General features: G+C 44.7%; 1 pseudogene; it reads left to right on the top strand.

The window, feature by feature from the left end:
• Positions 1-14,274: 14,274 nt before the first annotated feature.
• Positions 14,275-17,865, top strand: LOC119065122 (spermatogenesis-associated protein 31E1-like; annotated as a pseudogene).
• Positions 17,866-23,066: the final 5,201 nt, after the last annotated feature.

The following is a 23,066-nucleotide window of genomic DNA, read 5'->3' as shown; positions in this document are numbered from 1 at the left end:
GGAGTGACGTACAGAAAGAAAATGGAAGCTGGGCAGTCACACACAGCATAGCGATTCTTAAAATAGAATGGAAAGAGCTGCTTCAAAAACCACTAGGCTTCCTGTACAGGAGGTTCACATGCAGAGCAGAGATGTCGCTGTCTACAGGGTTGAACTGGGGTCCTCGGGGGTCCTCGGTTTTAGAAGAATCCCCAGTGACTCCTTCCTCCTAGTTAGTGTTCATGCCCTTGGGTAATCCCTTCCTCTTGACCATGGGCTGCATTTGTTGACTCACTTCCAGAGAATACGGTGCATCAGAGGGGATGGAAAGTCACTAATGAGATTAGCTGGCTTCCTTCTTAAGCACCCCTCTCCCTTTCTTGACCTCTTGTTTACTTGCTCACTTACTCAGAGGAAGCCAGTTGCCATATTGTGAGTATCTCTATGGAACTCTTGTGGGAGAAACTGACACTGGCCAGCAGCCCTTTAGCACCTGGGATCTGCCAACAGCCTCATACATGAGATTAGGAGCAGATCCTTACCCCAGTGGAGCTTTGAGATCACGACAGTCTTAGATGACACTGATCGAAAACTTGTGAGACACCCTGAGCCAGAGGCACCCAAGCCATGTCAGCACCCAGACCTTCATACTGTGAGATAACAAATGCTTGTTCCTTTTAGCACTGAGGTTTGGGGGAATTTGTAACACAATCATTTGCACAATAGATAATCAGCACAGCCTTTAAAGCCCCTTCCCATCCTATGAGTACATTGGTTTGAGAATTTATTTTATCAGAGGGACTATTATTGTCGTGTGAGTACGGAACTTGTCTCTGAGTGTGAACACGAGTGTTTGTTTGCATGTGCCTGCCTGTGTGTGTGTTTTACAGGGGAGGCCAGGAAGGTGACCCATTGGTAAGAAAAAAAGAATAATTTCAAAGACTCCAGCCTGTTTTGATGTTGATGTGTCCTGGCTCTCTCTCCCTAGCAACGCACTGGCTCCTGCAAACAGGATTTGCTTATTTTTTCAGGATGAAGGGAAGTGTTGCTGTGACAATGGTCACATAAGGACTACAGCTGTCCCTCTTAACCAGGTGTCATGCCCTCCAAGAGACAGCAGCGAGCCCCTGGATTTAGACAGGCTAAATTACACCCCAAAGAAATTATCTGAAGTAGGATCAGCATCATTTAGATATTTTTTCTGACTACTGTGGGAATGGTCAGGAGCTTCTCAAGGACTACAGCGGTGGGAAAAAGTAGGTTTACAGTCACAAGTATGTGCAACGTAGTTTATTCCTCTAGTATTACTTATTAATGAGTGCATCATTTTCTATATGAGCATCTGTAAACCTACTTTTGCCCACCCCTGTATTTATCCTACTAATTCTATCTTTGCTTCACAGGAACATGTTAGGTTCCTTTTCCACCCAAAAATCTGTCACTGCCCATTGTAAAATCATAAACCAGGCAGGAAGTTCTGTGTAGAGATTATGCCTGGACCGCCACAAAGCCTGGACCACCAAAAGCTTTTGTCCATGTCAAAGCAAGCAGTGCGTCTCGTCCCAAAGAGCGGGGGTCTCCCACAGCAGGAGCTACAGACACACTGGTGACTTGAATGGAATCCCCCTTTTCCCTCCTGCCTCCAACAAACAGCCTCATTCAGAACATCAGCTTGCCCTTACCTAATGGCAAATGATCGCAAAACAACAAGAGCTGGCATCTTACAGCAGAAGTGAGGGCCTGTCTGAGGTTCTTTTCCTCCAATGATTTTCATGTGACCCTTCCAAAAGGGCAGAGGCATCACCTTCATCACCTGAGGCCTCTCAGGTAGGGACTCTCAGAAATTGACCCTGAGGTGCCTAGCGGTCATGCAGAAAGCAAGAACGCAAGGGTCCAAGGGTCTTTCAGACGTGCCATTCAGATGGGCATGTGGAGGGAGACACAGAACCGATTTCTGGATTTCTGTTCTAGTCTAAACGAGGAGTAGCAATGGGCATCAGTAGATTATCCAGTTTGGGAACTATCTGGGGGAAAGGGCTGGAGGATTGGACCACTCAGTGAGTAACATCTGTCGTGTGCTCCTCTGGGCGCACCAGGACACAGCAGAGCTGCCACAGGAAAGAGATTCTTCTCCTGAGTCCGGACTTGAGCTAAGAGGCAGAAGGTCTAGCAATGTGGACAAAACATGGCTTGGAGACAGGAGGCCTGGATTCCAGTCCTGTAGCTTTTTGATCAGTTTGTCTTGGTCAAGGTTTTATTTTGGTTTTTTTTATTTTTATTTATTAAATTAATTATTTATTAAAATAAAATTTATTTATTTTATTAAATCAAAATTTATTTTAATTTATTTTGTTTATTTCTTATAATTAAGCAAAACCTACTCTAATTAGCTTAGACCAAACAGGCTCTCTAGTGTAGGTCTTGGATAGAAGCAGAGTTGGACCAAATGACAACACAAAACAAAACTGGCACTAAAAACTAGAAAGCCACTAATAACTAGGACAGTTTTTCTCTCTCTCTCTCTCTTTATCCTAAAGGGTTCTCATCTAGTTCTGCTGTGTATGGTTATATCATTTCTGCCTCGGCTTCTGCATGGCCACAGATGTAGGCCCTTGAAGTGCAAAAGTCCTCAGTTCCAAAACCATCTAAACTGACAAGTATTGCTGAATCTGATTTCCAAACTCCCAGGTGTGAGACTGTGATTAGTTAGATGAGGTCAGTGGCCTGATGCCACTTCCAATCAGCTATGGACTGGAAAAGGGGCTGGGGTGGGAGTCAGGGTACAGCACAAAGAGGGCTTTCGGCAGCAATCTCTGAGAACTGGAGAAGGAGGTGGGGAGGGGGAAGTCTTCAGGGGGGCTTGGGGATGAGGCACATTGTCAAAAATGCACCTACTCCACCATGGAGGCTTCCTGAAGTTCAATTCTTTGAGGAGCTTAAACTTCTAGTCCCTAAAATCCTCTTCCCAGAGTCTTGAGTTCTGTTCAGTAAATCCTTGCACTAAGATAACATATCCTAACTCTTCCCTCAGGAAGAGTAAATAGTCCCTGTCAGCCCCTTGGTGACAAAGGAGATGCAGAATCATAAGACAAGTCTGGAAAAAATAGGAAACAGATCACGTTAACCATTGTCTTACCCGCTGCGCCCTCCTCTCTGCAGAGCCTAAGCAAGGAGATAGCTGCAATCTGGGGGAGGTACTTCCCCTGCTAAGGCCCTGAGGGGATCATTGACAACATTATCACTGCACTAAGTGGATCAGAACTTCCAAATGTCTTACTAAGCTTATTGGGTCCCCAAAGGCCTAGAAAGCGACAGTGTGCTGCCCTGAGTACCCAGCTTGCTACTCTCCTGGGAGCACTGAGGAGGAGGCGGCTCCGACTACAGCTAGAAGAGGTCTCTTCCAAGGTCATGCACACAGGCAGCGAAGACACAGCTCTAGCTTGTACGGAGACATGTGCCCTACGTGATATAAACAGGCCCTTTTCCCGATTTCTTACTCCAGTACATTCATGTAGTTCTCTTGCCCATTTTAGCCCATTAATCATCTCTTTTTCACTCTCCTGTCTTCCTGTAACGGTTGAGAAATTATATGACCCAGAGACAACATCCTTGGTCTGGGTTTCCTCTAGTGTCAGTCACTGTTGAATCAAGTACATTTAGCTGCCTTCTTGCTATTTTTCTAAATTACTGTCTTCAAGCAAATTCTCGACTAAAAAAGTCTTTTTATTATTCTGATGGAATTCAGCAAACAGTGTCTATGGGACTTTTGTTTTCATGAAGTACTCTGTTGCCAGGATACCCAGGGTGAAGATGTCAAAAGAAGACACATTGAAAGGACAAGCTATAGTGAATATCCCAGAATCAGCCCCTTGCATACTAATCATTCTGATTTATCCCATGCTGTTTTCGTTTGCTATAGGAAAGATACTAGAGCCCACAATTTCCAAATAATAAACTATCCCGAGGACAGAGAACATATATTATTAAGGAGGGCACTGCATGCTTAACTCCCTTCTTTTTCCTCTTTTTTTTCCCTTTCTTTTAAAATGTGGCACTAAGATCATTAGAGTCAGATTCTGGTATTCCATTAATGCAAGTAAGGAGATGAAAGAGAAAAAGATTTCTACACTGACTTCAGGAAGAATTTAAAATAGAGTAAAAAAGGAAAAGAAAAAAATGAGAGCAATTAAAGCTACTTCTAATGCTAGCAGACTCCATGGTCACCTAATTATTTAATGTTTATTTATTTTTTAGAGAGAGGGGAAGGGAAAGAGAAAGAGTGGGAGAGAAACATCAATGTGTGGTTGCCTCTCGTGCATCCCCTGCTGGGACCTGGCCTGCAACCCAGGCATGTGCCCTGACTGGGAATTGAACCAGCAACCCTTTGCTTCACAGGACCGTGCTCAATCCACTGAGCTACATCAGCCAGGGCAATTATTTTAAAAATATATATTAAGCATTTTGTTAGCAAGCATTTATTAAGCACTTGCTAGGTACATAGTATGATGCTGAAATTTTAGACTTAAATTAGAAGTTTTTAAATGAAATAGATATAAAGTCCTATATCCAAATAAAGAGAGAAAACACAAGAAAATTTTACAAGTTTATATTGCAGAGACCTGAGGTTGTCTGGGCAGTAGCTCTCAAGGTCACAGCAGACAACAGATTTATTACAAGCAAACAGTCTGATGTGCAGGGTAGGGGAAGACAATTTAACTTGGCACTGTCTCAGCAGCATTATACCGAGCACATAAATATATTGTCCTATTAGAATGCGGGTTAGCCACACTAGATGGCACACAAAGTACTATGTTAATGCAGACTCAACAGTTCAGGAAAAACATTAGCTGACCATAGACATTCCAGACAAGACCAAGAAGCTTGGTGGAGATGTAGAGGAGGGCGGAACAGTGGGAATGTTCTAGAAACAACCATATCAGAATAACCATGGAAGGAACTGAGGATGATTCAGCCAAAAGAAGAGAAGTTTACAAAGTTGGTGGAAATGCTATTGAAATTTTAGAAAACATTAAAATCCCAAATATATCCATCTTGACCTAAAATTATGTGAACTCAAAATGAACACTGTCATCTCCTTATGTAACAGAGTAGAAACTTCCATGTTACATTTTCCCGAAGCAAATTAGTTGGCAGCCATCCCATCTGCACTGCTCAGTCCCAGCGCAGGGCCGGGGTGGGGGTGGGGGCGGTCTGAGGGCTCCTGGCTCTCGGGTGTGGCATCCTCATCGGAGGGGGGTCCTGGTCTGGGTTCTGAGGGAGCCTTTCTCTGTTGGCCCAGTGCTTCTATTTTTTCACCAGAGAAGGAGGAGGGCAGTTCGGAGGACTATTCTCCTCTGCAGGGACAAGTTCCGAGAGAGCCTCAGAAAGGCAGGGGCTGGCCTTTCGGACCTGAACTTTCACCTCAAATCCACACAAAGCGACTGCAGCTCCTGAGCCCCCCACACATGGAAATCCATTCCAAGACTTCCGCCCAGTTTTTACAACACTCACTCAAAGAAGCTGACCGGATACAAAAATCATTCTATTTAAAATGAAAACGTCTTTTCCACAATTTGTGCCAAAACGCCCTGCAAGTACCCAAAGTGTGCCCACCTGAGACTCCTTGAGCTACTTCTAAAGGAAGAAATTCCCGCCTTCCCTCCCTTCCTGCTGCTCGCCTGGTTTTTAAAGTAATTTCAGTACAACAATGAGCGAGGAAAGGGACTATCAAGACTCCCAGTAAAACACCGGACCTTGGAAACCACGATATAAATTACTGGGTTTGACCCAGTAATAGGGTCAAACCACACCATCGGTACTGAGTACAGGAGGAGTCCGAATTTTTACACTGAAACTTCAGATTCACCTGCGTGCCGGCTTGACCAGAATATGTTACAGAGCAATGTGAGGATTAACTGTGGTGATTATTAGTGCCTACTGCATATCATTAAAGTGACGATGAAAAGAAATAACATTAAATTAGTTGCGAACGTACAGCAGTACTTTAAAATAGCTTTTTAGCTTTTGAATATGTATAAATAACTTTAAAAGTTTCATACCTGTGACTCTGACTCCTCTTCCTTAATTTTCATGCTAAGGAAGTACGGTTGACTCCTGAACAACACGGACTTGAACCGCACGGGCCCACGCAGGCGCAGATTCTCTTCAACAAACGCAGTCGGCCGTTTGTATTTGCTGGTTTCGCGTCGGCAAATGCAACAAACCCGGAATCGAAAACAGTGTGTTCGTACTCCTGACCCCAGGACCCCAGCCACAAACTAGAAATACTGCTTTAGGTCCAGATGCAAGGCTGGTTGAAACAGCAGGTGCAAATGACAACCTACAGAGTCAGAAGTTACACATTTGCAACTTTTGATTTTCAACTGCATAGGGTTTGAAACCCTGAATCTCCACATTGTCCAGGGGTTAACTGTAACTCCAAATGTAGACAAGGGTTTCTACAGAAAAGTTGGTATTTCATAAATTTGAAACAAATAAAATCTAACAGTTGGAAAATAATTAGGTGAGTTTTGGAAAATTCATCCATTGGAATTTCAACATGGTAAAAAAAATAACATAACGTGAGGGAGGAAAGGAAATGCAAAATTGTAAAAATATGATCAAATAAAACAAGCCAATACAGTGGTTGCAGTTGAATGGTAGCAACATGGCTATTTCCCATAATAAATACGCACTACCTTGATGATGAGGACTATTAAGTAAAAACATGTTGAAGGCTTTAACTTCTCGTGTAATTATTTTTATTCCAGGTGAAGTAGTAAATGGATCACAGATAGAATAAAAAGGAGGATATGGCCGTTTCTGGACCTTTTCATCCTGCAGATGCATGACACCTGTCACTTTATTGTCATTTGTGTTTAACCAGCTGAACCCAACTGCCTGAGAATGGCTGTATCTGGATTAATTTTTCCCCTGGCCCTGCCAGCATGGCAATCTGGCCTGGCTTGGCCTTTTCTTTCCCCATTCCCTCCACACCACCGATTACTTTCCTTCTGTTACTGGAGACCCACCCACAAGCCCTTCCACAGAAAGCCCATGTTTTCAGGGGATGCTGAGCCTGCTTCAAAACAACATGAGAGAGGAGTCAGAACACAGAAAGTGTTAAAGACTCAGGACATGGACTACAGTGAGAACCCTCAAATATGCCCTGGGAGGATCCAAGGGTAATTATTACACAGCCCGAGTGGAATCAATTTCCATGCAAAGTTTAAAATCAGCACTTCTGCGTTTTGCTCTACAATTACTTTTAAAGAACTTCCTTCTTTGCCCTCTAACTCTCTTCTTTCACTTAATTCTCTGCCGTGTTTTCATCACAAAAGTTCACTGAAACTGCAGCTGGTTACAACCCACCCCGGCTCCCACCTCAGGTGAAAAGACTTTGTCTTTAAACAAACCTCATAACTCTCTGTTGGGTTCTATGCCCACTTCTGGGTGTTTTCACAAAATATTGACCCACTTAATTCTCACAAAAACTCTATAAGGTGTTGTTACATTTATTCTCTGGAGGAGAAAACTACATAGCTCTGGGAGATTTTAAATTAACTTGCCCCATCACCCATGGACAAGCAGGAGCTTACGAGAAGCTTTCTGGTTCTCAACTCAGTTGTTCTACTACACAGCAGCAGATGCCCGCTGGATAACATCTGTTCCAGGCTCCCTAGAAATACTATAACTACATAATTGGCCGCCCAAAGTGGGGCAATTTTTAGAGGGAAAGAAGCATTGTTCGTCACGATGCTGAGACAACAGACATTAATTTGGACCAGCCAGGGAGAACTGGGGGATCATTAACCCTAACTAAGTTGGGAGAGATACAAGGTATAGTCGAGGGCCTCCTACAGTCCATCACACTCACAGCCGTGTGCACGAGGCATGTGTCACAACCTGAAAAACAAATAAAATGTCAGCTAAATGGAAGTCACTGAGCCATTTTTGTGTCCCGAGAAATCATTCCTAAGAGAACATGGGCAGAGACAATTCAACCAGTGAAGCCATTCAAAATAATCACAGTGGAAGGGAAATCACACTGTTGGGATATCATTAAAGACAGAAAATTCTGAAATTGACTTTTAATGATTTCCAAACAGAAGAGCAGGTTTCCACGAAGCATAGAAGCCCCTGTCTTGTAAAGCTATTTCCTAGTTAAGATTTAAGTGCTAGCAAACCAATTCTTTTGTACAAATGAAATGTGACCAATGCAACAGTTGTATTCGCTTCCTTCTCCTCCCCATCATTCTTGGCTAAATGCATTGTGGGCTCAGGTGAAAAACAATTTAAACACATTGCTGGCTCTATTGGCAAGAGCTAAAGAGAGGCCCAAGCCAATGGTTAAATTTCAAAGGAAAACTTGCAGCTTTCTTCTACCTGGACACTCTCATCAGGACATCAAAGGGCCTGGAATCAGCTAGGACCTTAAGTTAAGCCAGGACACTATCCACAAATATAAAAGTCAAAGTGCCCCTTTGTATTACCCTAACGAAGGCTGAGTATGCTGTAAGTCTGGGCTATTACAGAAAAAGCACAGGTCAGCTTTGAAGTAAATGGGTATCTCAAAGAAACCCTCCAATGCCCAGTCCTCAAACGAATGTAGGATTGATTGATCGGCTGCCCCCAGTCATGGCCTCTGAGCCCAGTGGGCTTTAGTCTCTAGCAAAAGAGCCAAATAAAGTTGCAGGCTGAAAAGTCTCAGATGGTATTGCTTTAGAGGCGAATCAACCACTGCCTACCACGTATAAAAAGCTGAAACTGTGACAAATGACAGCCATAGGAAATAAAGAAGAAGACGAGACATCCAAAATGCCCAAAGAAAGTAAGAGTTTCAGGTGAGCATATTTCATATCAGAGTTCAAAATTACTAGTCTTGCAAAAGTCTTTTGCAGAATCAAAACCAATACTCCACATTAAAGCTGGAATCTTTTAGTAGGATCTCCTGGGACTCAGGACATTGATTGCGTTGTATTTAAACCTATCTGTATTCTAGTGCCTGACGAGTAGCAGTGTGCAGTCACTATCTCATCTCCAGAACAAGCTGGTTGCAGTTCACTGAGCACTGATGGTTTTTTTTCATATGCTTTCACTCATTACACCCATAACAGTGCACCAGAAGAAGGCAACATCACACCCGAAAGGCCTGGAGTCCACACTTAGAGTTCATGATTACAAGCCCCAATTCACTCCTTAAATGTGTACATTTTCAGGGGCTACTTAATCACCCTAGATTTCAATTTTCTCTCCTACGAAAAGTACGAAGTGGGTATTAGAGCAGCGAGTCAATGTATGTGGTATGATAGAACCGGGCCTGGCAAATGGCACAGTGTGCATAAATGCAGATGATCATTATGGATAATAGAAACACATTGATTGCTTTTTCACAGTTGGACAAATGGTTCATGCTTGCTGTTGTTTGAATCCCCCGTTCTGAAAAAAATGTGAGGCAGTAAAAAAAAAAAGTAAAATACGGTCCCAACAAAAACAAATAAAATAAAGTAGGATAGCATGATTTTCGAGTGAAAGCAAAAGCAAAAAAAAAAAAAAAAAAGGCAAGGGTGAAGTTAAAATTAAGCAAGGACGTTGATTGTTTGTATATTTTTTTATTGTGAACTGACCTCTGCAAAGGATAAACAATAACTACAAAAAGACTTGGGGAAGGTGGATCCTCACGTGTAATATACCTCATAGACATTACAGTCTATTCTCAAATAATTTTCAGGTTGACGTCTCATTATTGCTTCCTTTGAAGTCAATGTGTCTTCCCTCGTTTTGTTCTCCTTCTTTGCATCACTGATCTGGAAGGCGCATGACAGAAATGTATAGAAGAAATAAGGAGCACCCTGCTAAAGGGAAGAGGGGGGAGCGTGTCGAGGTGAAAACTAAGAACAAAGGCAGACATTGAGCAAAAGAGAAGAAAGGATCAGAAAGCAGAAGGGGCTTAAAACACTTCCTGCCCGGTTCTAGAAAGATGAACTCTATCTGTGCCCAGCGTCCTCTGGGGCTCCCAGGATCTGCAGAGAACTCCCAGCTTGACCTCTGCTTCCAATTAATGTGGCCTATTAACATTTTCATGAGGTGATGCATTTGTCTTCTGAATATGGTAATGATCTCAGAGTTAGTTCTTCTTTGTCTTGGGAGAATTTATTCACCAAAAGTGTCTGGCTTCAGGAAGCAATTAGGAGATCACTGTCTTAAAGAATTTTACTGTGGTTTGAACATCAGGATTAACTTCAGTGCAGGTCATGTTTCTGTGTCACATAAACAAAGATACTACTGATATTCTAGAACTAAATGATTATAATAACAACTCACATTTAGATTCATGAACCTAGAGGAGGACCTTTCAGAGATCACTGAATCTGCTTCCTTATCTTGCAGCTGAGATAAATGGACTTCAGTCAAACTACCCTGACCCTATTCTTACTACAGTAAGAGAAGATGCCCCAAATTTAAAATTTTGAAAGAAAGAGATTGCCCTGGTCTGGTGGCTCAGTTGGTTGGAACATCGTCCGTTACACCAAAAGGTTGCAGGTTCAATCCCTGGTTAGGGCACATACCTAGATTGTGTGTTTGATCCCGTCAGGGCATGTGTGGGAGCCAACCGATTGATGTTTCTCTCTCTCTCCTGTCCTCTCTCTAAATCAATAAACATACCCTCAGGTGAGAATTAAATATCTATATCTATCTATCTATCTATCTATATAAAATAGGTATAGGGGGTTGAAGCATTGCCCTAACCTTCATATTGCCCTAACCAAGGCTGGGGATGCTGTAATATATATATTTTAGTATGTATGTATATATTACATATACATGTATATGTATATATAATATATTAGTAGAAAGTAGGAAACTATATATTATATATACATGCATATATTTAATATATATGGATACACATATATTATATAGGCATGTATGTGTATATCATATATATTAGTAGAAATAAGGAAGTATATATACATATATGTATATATGTGTGTGTGTGTACATATATATATATGCAAAAAACAAGAATAAGATCAGTGGAACACTATGCAGGATTTTCTTCTTTTTTCAGTTGATCAGTGTGTGAGCATCCTTTGTTGCTCCAAACCGTTGTCTCAGGGGCTGGGTGTGTCAGCGTGTCCAGCACAGTTGCTCTGTAGTGGGCCTTTTGGGATCCTCTGTTGATTTCTTCCTGGTTATCCAGCTGCTGCCTGTCAGTGTGACCATTGTTATTTCCCATGAGAATCAGCTGTGATTTGAGAAGAGTTGCCACCCATCAGGGGAAGCCAATCAGCAAGATTATTACATTGGAAAGCATAATTTAATTCAAAACTTAGTCAGTAAACTCTACCTGGAAGGCGAGAAGATATTTCTATCCTTAAGTTCACGAGCTTTATGCCATCTTTTTATCTCACTTCTCAGAAGCAAGATGGCAAAGGAGTGTCCTCTGAAAGTAGACTGCCTTGGGAAACAGTTGTGTGATCTTAGGCCAAACTCTCTAAGCCACAGTTTCCTCATATGTGAACTGGAGACTCCAACAATAGTACCTATGACATATGGTTACTGCAAGATGCAAATGAGATAACCAAGTAAAACACTAGTATGTGTAGGCATTAAATAAAGCAAAAGAAGGATCTCACTGCTGAGGAGTAAAAGACACTCAGCACAATAAGGTAGCAAAAGGAGAAAGGAGACGCCACACTATCAGGAGATTAGCCTTTGTAATGCAAGGCATCTGATGGTGTGTTTCAGATGTTCCACTCTGAGGACAGATCTCCGAGGGGCTTCTGATCCCAATGCCCCTCTGTTCTTACAACTTTATATGATCACAGGTGCCCTCTTTCCCCACATATGCTCCATTCAGAGAGGGGGAAAAAAGGCAGGTAGATCAGGAAATGACTGAGCTCCCAGGTTTGAAGTCTGACAAAGGAAAAAGAAGAAATACGAGGGACAGGGAGCAAAGAAGTTAAAAGCACTTGGACTCTCCAGGGGTTGGCATGAGGAAGGAGGGAGGAAGGACACCCAGGAATATGAAAGCCCCAGGAATTTAGAATATAACTTGTGGGCAAACTGAATAGACTAAGGAATCCATTTCTGCTTCAGGGACAGGTAGGGGGACAGGAGGAGATGCGTGTGCTTTCTACCCATCCCCATCTCTAATTCTAGCTAACGCTTGGATTTCCCCATTTGGAAGTAGGGAAGTAGAGAGAAACAGGTGCAGCATTTGACAATCATAATAGTAATAACTAATTCAGAAAAGGTTATCAAAGGGCGATAAAAGTGTTGGATGAAAATGTGATGGGAAGCAGGATACTTGGACAGTTTCCAAATATTAATTACAAAAGAGAAAGTGGCGACTTTACAGTGGATGCCCATAATCACATAAGCTAAGCTACCATCACCAGTAAGGGGACAAACTGATGTTTCATGCCGCGAGTGTGATGCTTTGTGACGGGCACAATATTACTTAGGTAGTTAGTGTTCCTGCCACAAACATATAACCTGACAGTGATGTCATGAGGAAAGAGCGAGGCACACACAAACTGAGGGGCATTTTATAAAATAGCCGAACAGGTATTCTTTCCAAATGGCAATGCCACGTAAGACAACCAAGTGGTGAGGAACTGTTCTAGGTGAAAAGAGAGTTACAATAAGTGAGCCTTGGCCTGATCCTGGGTCAAGAAAAAAAAAGATACAAATGATGTATTGAAATGTATTTGAAAAGGTACAGAAAATAAGTAGCATAGACGGTAGGTAGAAAATAGATAAGGGGGAGGGCAAGAATAGTAGGGGAAATATAGAATCTAAAGAACTTGAGACAGGTGGTCATAAACTAAAGGGAGGGAATAGTGGGGGAGGGGTGTGCAGGGTGGAGGGGAATGAAGGGGGGACTAGAACAATTGCAATGGCATAATCAATAAAATTTTTTTAAATGATATCTAAATACAAACTGTATGTTACAGAACATATTATATCAATACTAACTTGCCTGGGTATGTGAAAGAATATTCTTGGTATTTTTTTAGGTTTAATTTTTATATTTTATTTCACTTATTATGTTTTGGGGATTAAATAATAATAGTTAATTAATTAATCATTAATTTACTGAGGCGTTCTGAGTGAATATGCAAAGATTGATGAAAACAATAAATTAAATGGTCAAAATTTGCCCTGGCCAGTGTGGTTTAGTTGGTTGGAGCGTTGTTTCATAAACCAAAGGGTCATGGGTTCAATTCCTGGTCCAGGTACATACCAAGGTTGCAGGTTTGATCCTGTTCAGGATGCAAATGGGAGGCAACTTATCAATATTTCTTTCTCATATCAATGTTTCTCTCCCTCCCTTCCCTTCTCTTTAAAATCAATAAGTGTGTCCTCAGGTGAGAATAAAAAATTTAAAAATAAATAAATAGTCAAAATTTAATAAGTATAAAATTAAGCTCTATCTCTGCATCTGTGAAAGTAAAAAACTTATTATGTAGAAAAATATGTTGAGATTTGCAACAATGCAGCTAAAACTGAAGGGCATTATGCTAAGTGAAGTAAACCAGACAAAGACAAATACTGCATGTTATCACTTACATGGGGAATCTAAACAAAAAGCGGACACACAGAAAAAGTAAGAAGCAACCCACAGGGTCTGAGCAGGGTCTGAGGTTGGTAGAAATAGAGGGCAGTGGCTGGTAGCAGATACAGACGTTCAGTTGTAAGACGAAGACCCGAGGATCTAGAGTGTCCCAGTGACTCACAGTTGACAGCTTTATTGTATCTGAAATGCGCAGAGTAGAACTTAAATGTTCTTACAAAATAAATAAAGAAAGGAAGGAAGGAAGGAAGGAAGGAAGGAAGGAAGGAAGGAAGAAGGAAGGAAAGAAAGAAAAATGAAAGTAAATATGTGAGCTGAAAAAAATGAAGTTGAGGACAGAGGAGATTCTGCGAGTTATCAGTCCCTACGAAATAGACAAAAGTCCTGAGAGTCCTTCACTTTCAAAATTTATGCAATCGGAAATTGGTGAATTCAAGCCAAGCTCTCCAAAAGATACAGCAACTAGGTTAGCAGGCTTCCGAGTGGAATAAGTAGAAAATCAATGAAGGTCTAGAGGGTCCAGGAGAGTGGAGGATGGAGCCTGCTAGGCTGGGTGGGGGGAGGGGCAGTGGTTCAGCCTCCTCCTCTTATTGCCCACTGTCTGCCCTCAGGAGCCCTTTGTGACCAGACCACAGCTCTGTGATGGGAGCCTGGCCCCCAGTCCACAAGCCACTCCCAGTGCTCAGTTGCCTGCAATCAGCCGTGCAATTCACATGATGGAGAACTCTCTCTTTGCTCTGGAAAGTATTGTTGCTGCCTGGTGGAGCTCCAGCCCTTCCTTGGCGATTGGTGTCATCTTCACCATCTCATGTGGAATGTTGCTCTTCTTCCTATTACTGTCCTGTTTGGAGAGTAACCAAACCTTACCACTACCTAGGGAACGTAGAAACATCAGGAAGGTAAGGAACCCTTGGCCCAGACTCAAAAAAGATCATCTTTTTTCCATTCCTATTTCCACTTTTCTGGATCACCTACAGAGACACCTGAGATGGGAAAGAATAGAACATTATTATCCTTCCAGGAGGCAGCCAAGCTGGGCAGGAGCTGGAGCAGACACAGTGATTTCTATCACGAGACCTCTGACCCAGAGGTCCAGGTGTCGTGGCTCTAGGACACAGGCCCAAATGCAGTGCCCCGTGGCCAAGGTCTGGTTACTAAGAGCTGGATCTTATGGGGGCACAAGCCCAGAGCTCTGGTTCACCAGCCGCCTTTCCATGGCAGGTGTCTCAGGCGAGAGCCTCTGGTCTTTCGGCCCCGTCCCAGGCAGTGCGGGAAGCCCGAGAGCCTCTGAGCGGAGGCCAGCTGGGCTGAGGCCTCAGAAAAGCAGAGTCCAACCTGTCGGCGCTCAGACGGGCCTGCCGGTCGGAGAATGTGTGTGTTTCTTGAGCAGAGGAACAGTGACGAAAGGAATCCATGGTCGGTCTCTTACAGAAAATCTTTCTTTACATTTTTTAAAGGAGAAAAACCAGAGATAATTTTTAACCGCTTCAAAAATAAAAGGGGAAGAACCAGAGAGCCCCGTTAGTTACATGTAGACAGTCGTATTGTTCACGAACGCTGAGTGTCTGCAGCTCGTCTAAGAGAGGAGAGTGAGAACGGGGTCCCAGCCCCTCATTTTGTCTTGTCTGTCAGTGTCCAGTGGAGCTGAGGTGGAGGAGCAGAAAGAAAAGCAGAGCTTTGAAAGGTGAGCTTCCGCCTCTCAGCCCGAAGCACGAGAGTTTGCCCCCATCTGCCCTCTCCCTGAGGGCCCGGGGCCAGGTCCCTGAGGATGCTGGCACAGAGCCCTCCCTCAGAAAACAGAGCCCTAGAAAGGTTCCTGGGAAGGAGGTCAGAACCCAGACACTTCTTAGAGTGCTCTTGGAATGAAGCCTGGAGGGCTCGGAAATGGGCGTTTCCCAGGCAGGGGTGTCCCAGCAGGGGCCTTTGGGCTGTGCTGGACCGAAGGTGCCTGAGTAGGAGGTGGGACCTGTGGGTCCACCTGTGGACAGAGTGTTTACCTTTGCTCAGATCCATCTGTTAGGCGCCCCCACAGGGAAACCGTGAGGGTTGCAGGGGTAGTGGATGTGGAAGTACTTTGTAAATGACAAAGTGTTGCCTGTCAAGAGCTTTGCCATCACCGTCAGGGATCATGCAACCTTGGCCCTGATGCTCAGGCTCCAGAGTCCACTCTCCCAGGTGTCTCCCCTAAAGCGCCACTGTCCTCAGCCTCCTGTAAGACCCCCGTGCCCTGCTGCACCATGTGACCTGCCTCCTGATTTCCAGCTTTCAGAGACTGCCTGCGAGAAATACAAAGAGCTCGGGAACTGATTTCTCTCCTGCAAAGGTGAAGAATTGTTCCATTTTCACCTGGGTTCTCCTCCCTCTGGAACTATGATGTGACCCCAAGACCACACACTGCCCTGGACTGACCTGGGAGCAGGGGCCATGGGGACAGAGTGTAGCAACAGTGCTGGGTGAGGGGTCAGTAGGGCCCTGGGAAGTCAGCATGGGAGTCACGGAGAGCCCTGGGCCACAAGTGCCCACCCCCCCAGCCTGCCTGTCTGCTCCTGGCTGCACCTGTGCCTTTGTCTCCTGCAGCCACCTGGGAGGATGCTCAGATGGGGGTAGCTTGCATCAGCTACCAGCTGCCAGTTCATGTCAAGACCCTCCTAGTGAGGTGTGCTAAGCTGTACCCACTGCAGTCCACCGGTCCTGCCAGGTGCCTGTGGAAGATGCTGCTCCTGCCACGTCCACCTCAGCTTCCCCAGCTCCTCTGACCCTGTGACCTCTACCTGTGGCCTCCATCCTGTCAGTAGAACATCAAGACCAGAAGAGAATCCCACTGGGTGCCATTGTAAAGAGCTCAGTTCCAGGTAACTCCTTTCTGGCGTACCCCATCCCAGCCACCTCGGCCTTTGGCTGCGCAAGCTACCCCATTAAATTCCTGTCCTGGCAGTGGGTGACCCTACCAAGGCCTCGTTCTTCCCCACCTCATCACATCGTGAGTCTCAGCAAGAGCCCCTGTCCCACCACCTACCTGATGCCTCGTTCTGGGGAGACCCCACAGACAGGCAGGTAGCCCCTCATTTATCAACCCTGATGATCAGAAGCTGCTGGAGATACTGATCACCAAGAGAGCAGGACTGAAGAGGTGGAAGGAGCGGGAAAAGAATGTGTCAATTTCAATATGGAAGAGCTTGCACTACCACCTGAATGTGGCAACATGTGGAATCACTGGGTGCTGAGAGGACCCCACACCCCCCTCACCCCTTCTGGAGCATGAAGGATAGATAAGAGTAGGTGCCTGGGCCTCAGCAGTTCTCACAGCTCCAGTTCTTGGGGGGCCATGTGCAGTAGAAATGCAGCCAGCTTTTCTGGGGTTTTGCCTCCCTGCACAGCGAGTCCCTTCCACAAACCCCTTCCCTCCCTTCAGCTGTTTGAGTATCCGGGGACCACTCAAAGCCAAGTTCACAAAGGTCTTGAGAAAACCTCCTCAGCCCTTTTTGGAAGAGAAAGTGCTTACAAAAAAAGTCATTTCTTACCCTAGCAGGTCCCCTCCCCACCACCTCACCTGTGTCTGAGGAAACCCAGAAGGCCCTGGGAGAAACACCTTCTGGCTACGGCCAGGGGCCTCTGAGTGGATGGGAGGGCAGCCCACCCTCTCAGTCCCTCACACTCCACCTCATGGGAAAACCAGGCAAATTGGGATCCTCATGGGGATTAAGAAAAGGAGCCTGGATCCAAATCCAAGTTTAGCAGTAGCCAGGAATGAGACACAGGCTTCCGGAGAGCCCTACCATAGTGTAGCAGTACCGGCAAGGAACTTAGGGCTGAAGAGGCCAGGGAGGCAGTGCAAGCTGAGGAGACCTCTGCTTGGGAAGTCATTGTGGGACCCAGTGTGCTGGCCGGTCTCCAAACCATCAGTATGCATATGAGGAGACCAGGGTCTCCAAGGCCCAGTGAAAAGCTCCTCACCACTGACAAAGGCAGTTGCCCAAGCTGCAGAAAAACCATGCCTTAAAACAAAGATTGCTAGTAAGAGTGAGCTCCAAGGGACGGTAGAGTCAGAGAACGAGCTCCAAGACTATGCCACTGGCTTGCCCCTTCAAGACTGTCACACTGACATCCTCCTTCAAGATTATGCCACCAACATTCAGGAGCTGTCAAGACGAGCAACACTCTACAGTCTAGCTCAGTCTGTCCTCTCCTGCTTGCTCACTGCCATGAACTTGTGGGCTGTAGATGAGGGGTTTGCAGAGGCTGAAATACCCTCAGCCTCCAGGAAGTGTCTCACAGTGGGGAGGGGACTTTGTGAGAGAAGTTGACTGTGAGTCCTGAGGTGGGAGAGATCTTCTCTGGATCTCTGGGCGAGGCTAGGTGATGTCTGCCCAGGGAGTGCTTCTCTTTCTCACAAAGTTGGGATGGGGAAGGACCAGACAACCCCTGTGAGCTCTGCTCTCAGTGTCCCTCCTTCTGCCTTTCTTGAGGTCTGGAGTAGCAGCAAGGACTGGGATAGCACTACCTGGTCTGAGGGTGGACGTGCACGGGGGGAGCAGAGAGGCCACCAAGGGCCACACACCTGCCTGCTCAGGGAGAGAGAATGGCCTGCTCAAGGGTACTCCAGTCCCCTTCTGAGGAAGGGAGCAGGACGTGACTGGGTATGCAGTCACCATGTGACAATGGGACACTGTGCACCCAAGATGAGATGTAGGGGAAGGAGCAAAGTCACACAGCATGCCCATAAACTGTGCAGAGACCAAGGGGCCCCTAGCATCCCACCACCATCTACGGGCCCAGAGGGGAGAAGATAGGGGTCCAGTGTCTCAGGGTGTCCACCTGCTTCCAAATCCCAGGGCCAAGATGAGGGAAGCCACCTGTAGTTGCTACACAGGAGGCCAGGCTCACAGAGGGAGCAGAGCCTTCAAGCAGGGAAGGTTAACCTTTCTACAATATATTTAATTGGCTTGCATAGGACTGGGGACCTCCGGATGCAGTGTGTGACCTTTACTTACATGTGTTGCCCATGGGAGACCAGAATTGGGATGGAGAAATGGAGTATGCGCAAACCTCCTCATGCCACAAGTTCTCCCTGGAGCCAGGTCCTGAACTTGGGCCTTGATCCAGAGTTGCTTCCAGGGTCTATTTTGGTTTTCAAGAGATGCACACACACCTTCCATGGCTGGTGTGGCTCAGTGGTTTGGGTGCCACCCTGAGAACCAAAAGGTTGCTGGTCTGATTCCTGGTCAGGGCACATGCCTGGGTGGTGGGCCAGGTCCCCCACTGGGGGTGTGTGAGAGGACACCAGTCAATGTTTTTTTCCTACAACAATGTTTCTCTCCCTCTGTTTCTCCTTCCCTTTCCCTCTCTCTAAAAATAAATAAAATCTTTAAAAAAAAAGAGAGATGCCCACACAGGTATTTAGGGGCAAAAGTCATAATATCTGCAACTTACTCTCAAATCATTCAGAAGGTATAATAAAAAGAAGGAAGAAGAGAAGAAGGGAAGGGGGAAGAAGAAGAGAATATGTGTATATAGTATAGTGTATATAGTATAAAGAGAGAGAGAGAGAAACAAACCAACCACTGAAAAACTGACATTGGTAAATCTAGGTAAAGACTATATGGAAGTTCATTACATTATACTTGTGACTTTCTAGAAGATTGAAATTTGGCGCTGGCTGGTGTAGCTCAGTGGATTGAGCATGGGCCTGTGAAGCAAAGGATTGCCGGTTTCATTCCCAGTCAGGACACATGCCTGGGTTGCAGGCCAGTTTCCCAGTAGGAGGCACATGAGAGGCAACCGCACGCTGATGTTTCTCTCCCAGTCTTTCTCCTTCCCTTCCCCTCTCTCTAAAAATAAATAAAGTATTTTTTTTAAAAAGATTGAAATTTGTTCAAAATAAAACTTTCTGTAAAACATTATCAAAAAGAGGAAAAGAGACAGCAAGAGCTAAGAGTAGGAGAAACAGCTAGCTGGTTGCCGGGTGGGTGTGTTGCGGAAGACGCCATTCCCTTCTACGACAGGCACACCTCCTGGGCACAGAGCATCTGTCTCAGCTCTCACACTGTGGCACATTCCAGAGATGTGGCCATCAGTCATGTGCTTTCATTAGAAATCGATAATGCTGATTTTGTGTGACCTTAATTCTTTTATAGTTTCCTAAATGTGTTTTTCATAGAACCCCTCTTATGCTACCTACCAATCAGAAAAAAAAATAGTTTACTGGCTAATTGTAAAAAGTTTATGAAAACAAGTCATTTCTCAAAAATTATACATAAATGGCCTAAATATTTCTTTCCTTTTGAAACATTAAGTGTACTTTCTCTAAGTGGACGTTTGCCAATTGGAGTTGCATATTGTCTTTCTTGCATTAAGCGCACTCAAACAACCCATCCATCACCAATTACTTCCAGATTTAGTTTCTTCAAAGTTGAAAGTGCATTGCTTTTAGGTGTTTACTTCTTTTCAATAATTTACGGGTGTTTCACCCACTAATTGAACATAGACGTTTTAAGCACCTGATTTTATTCAGTTCTTTAGCAGCAATAAACTTATTTTGCATAGAAAAAGCTCTCTTTTCTTCCATCTATTATCAATTTGTGTGATATTTAAGTCTATGATTACAACTGTAAGGACAGGCAAACAGGTGCAGACCATGGGCGATGCTGGGTGGCCCACTGGCCATGTGCACCCGGTGTGCCGTAAGCTTCAGTCCTGTGCATTAGAGAAGAAATGAGAGAGCACCGGTTAATTCCACATGGAGTTAGGTATCTGTTAAGTAGAGGTCATTATGAGATCCTCTGTATTTACCTATTTCTAGCCACCAGAAGAGATTTGCTATTCTCCAACTGTAAAAATATCCCTTGTGGTTATGAACCTCAATTCTCAACGTAGTTTACCACCTACAAGAGAAAATAAAACCAGCAAAGCTGACTCGGTTTACTAACATTTGGCAGGTGAGCACCTACCTGGGCCGGGCTCTGTTCTGGGCACTGGGGTCAGATTGCCCCGTGAGCTTGCATCAGGCAGGGTCTGCCTCTGGGCTGGATCCTGCTTCTCTGCTTCTACAGTCCACAAAAAATGTCTGCGTGACTCAGTAAGAAATGAATTCAAGGCTGTCCTTTTTCTCTCCTGAGAGACTGGAAGGATTAAAAACAGAGTGTTTTTTTTTTTTTCCCTGTGTCGAGTTAAATGATGTTATCATTTGCCACATGTACAACATGTTGTTTATGGTACAGTCAATTGATCGTGACGCCTCGAACCGAGTGATAGATGGGACAGAGCTGCAGCAACAGCAGAAAAACAAGGAAAAATAGCCGTAATTAACATATGGAGGCACATTGATGCAATTTTGTATCTCCTTTTATTTAAGCAATTTTCTAAATTTGAGATGATTCCTTTAATTAATCATAGAGCCAAGGCTTTTTAGCTTTCAGTGTCTCTGCCTTCAAATTACTTTTGGAAGCTGCTGCTGCTTCCAGTAGAGAGAAGCTTCCCCACCTTAGTGGAGAAGCCATGGGGAAGATTCCTGATATATTTGGGTTAAAGAACGTAGCTGCAGGTTCGGGTGTTGAACTTTGTGTTGCCCGTGCCCTACCTGGTTCTGTCCATCTCTTTGTCTATAATCTGTGTCCACACCCCCCTCCCTTGGCTCCCTGCCCACAGGCAGCCCCTCCTCTGCATACAGGCACCCACCTCTAGGCCCAGTGCGTTGCGAGGACCTCCGCCAAGAGATGGGAAATATAGAATCTAAAGGACTTGAGACACATGGTCATAAACTAAAGGGGGGGTAATGGTGGGGATGGGGGGGTAGGGTGGAGGGGAATGAAAGGGGGAATAGAACAACTGTAACAGCATAATCAATAAAAAAAATTAAAAAAAAAGAGTGGTCCCCTCCTTCTGCTCCATGAATTAAATCCTGTACTTTGCTAAATACCCAAATCAAGGCTTCCTTCCGCTAAGCAATTTTCTGTCCCTAGTCCTCTTTCATGGACACAAAAGGTGTATTTTATGGCTATTCTTTAGCACTGATGAAGTTTAAACTCATCAATGAGAAAGCTGAAACTGGGAAAGAATGAATTGCACAGCCACTGTCATATGTGGGAACTGGAGCAAAAGCCAAGGTCTCCTCTCTTCCAGCTAGGGTCTCTTTCCACCAGATCACACCCTCCTATTTTGACTGCTTTAGCACTTATTAGAAAAGCCTCTGCATAACTGCCCTGAATTTGCTTTCCAGCAGAATCCGTCCATTTTGGTACGTTGAGTTTGTCCACCCAGTTAGCATGCAGGTTCCTTGAAGGCAGGGACTGTGCCTTTCATGTCCTCCACACACACAGAGAAGATATCAACGAAAGGACTGGTGAATTTGATTAGCTAAATCTCAGATCAGACAGCATCCGATTCTTCCTCTCAAACACCTCCCAGTCCCCCAATAATCTCAGCCAGCACATGTCTTCTGATTGCATTTCCCGGTCCCCCCGCCCCCGCACTTTTGATTAACTTCTGTATTTTTCAGCCTTTGCGTTGCCAAAGCATTCATTTTGTTTCCCCAGGTGGGATATAGAACTCTAGGTAACAGGCAGTTAATAAGCTTAACAGGTAGGGACAGAGGCTCATTAATGGTTGCTCTGTGATTTGTGGCCTGCTCCCCCTGCACCTAAATCTTGAAATAAATATATTCAGTGACTCCGTTATCCCGGAAGAGGGCATGGATCATTTTTCTTTCATTAACAATGGAGCTGCTACAGCAACATGTTTATTTATATGCACACTTCCAAACCTAAAAGCTGGTCCCTTTAACCTGTCTTCCACTAAATTTTGATCAGCCCTTGATGAAACTTATGGATCAGAGACAACCTGGTAGCCATCTGTGCCCAATGCATATTAAAGGAATGTAAATTCACAAAAGGCTCCCATGCATATATCAGTTTATCCGCTCTGGGAAGCCACAGGATGATTCGATAATCTAGGACCAAATCTCTGGATTCATGAGGGCCATGTTAATGAGGAATTTTGCTGAAGTACACAATAGGGAGGTGCCTTCAAACGACATTTTTCTAGATAAAGGGTGAATCCAACTTTCCTCTCTCTGGCTATCTAGCTGACGGTGCAGACCCAACCTTAAGCCCCTCCAGCCCCCCCCCACACACACTTCAGGCAGCCTTGTTAATACTCTATGACCTTCCCTCCATTACCCACTCTTCTTTCCTTCCCTGCCACCCGGCTGCCATAGCCTTGTTGCTTCTCTGGACCCAGGCTGCTGGTACGTACTAGGAACTCAGGAAATCAGCACATGTCTCCCTCCCATCCCCTTACTCTCTGCTCTGACTTAATCTTAACTAATCAGATTTCTTTCTGTGACTTTGGAATTGTCACTGAGAGGACCAGCCGGACTGTTTGCCTGAACTGAGGGCTTTGTAAAATTGGGAGCTAAGAGGAGTGCATCTTCCACCATGTGCTTGAAGAAATAGTCAGTCGGGGCAGTGAGAGAAAACAAAGCAGATACACAAGTGAGAGTCAGAGCCTG

This window comes from Artibeus jamaicensis, unplaced genomic scaffold (genome assembly GCF_021234435.1).
Source record: "Artibeus jamaicensis isolate MK-2021 breed Jamaican fruit bat unplaced genomic scaffold, CSHL_Jam_final contig_402, whole genome shotgun sequence".
NCBI lineage: Eukaryota > Metazoa > Chordata > Mammalia > Chiroptera > Phyllostomidae > Artibeus > Artibeus jamaicensis.
The sequence above is the reverse complement of the archived record's forward strand: the minus strand, read 5'-3'. Positions and strand labels throughout refer to the sequence as shown.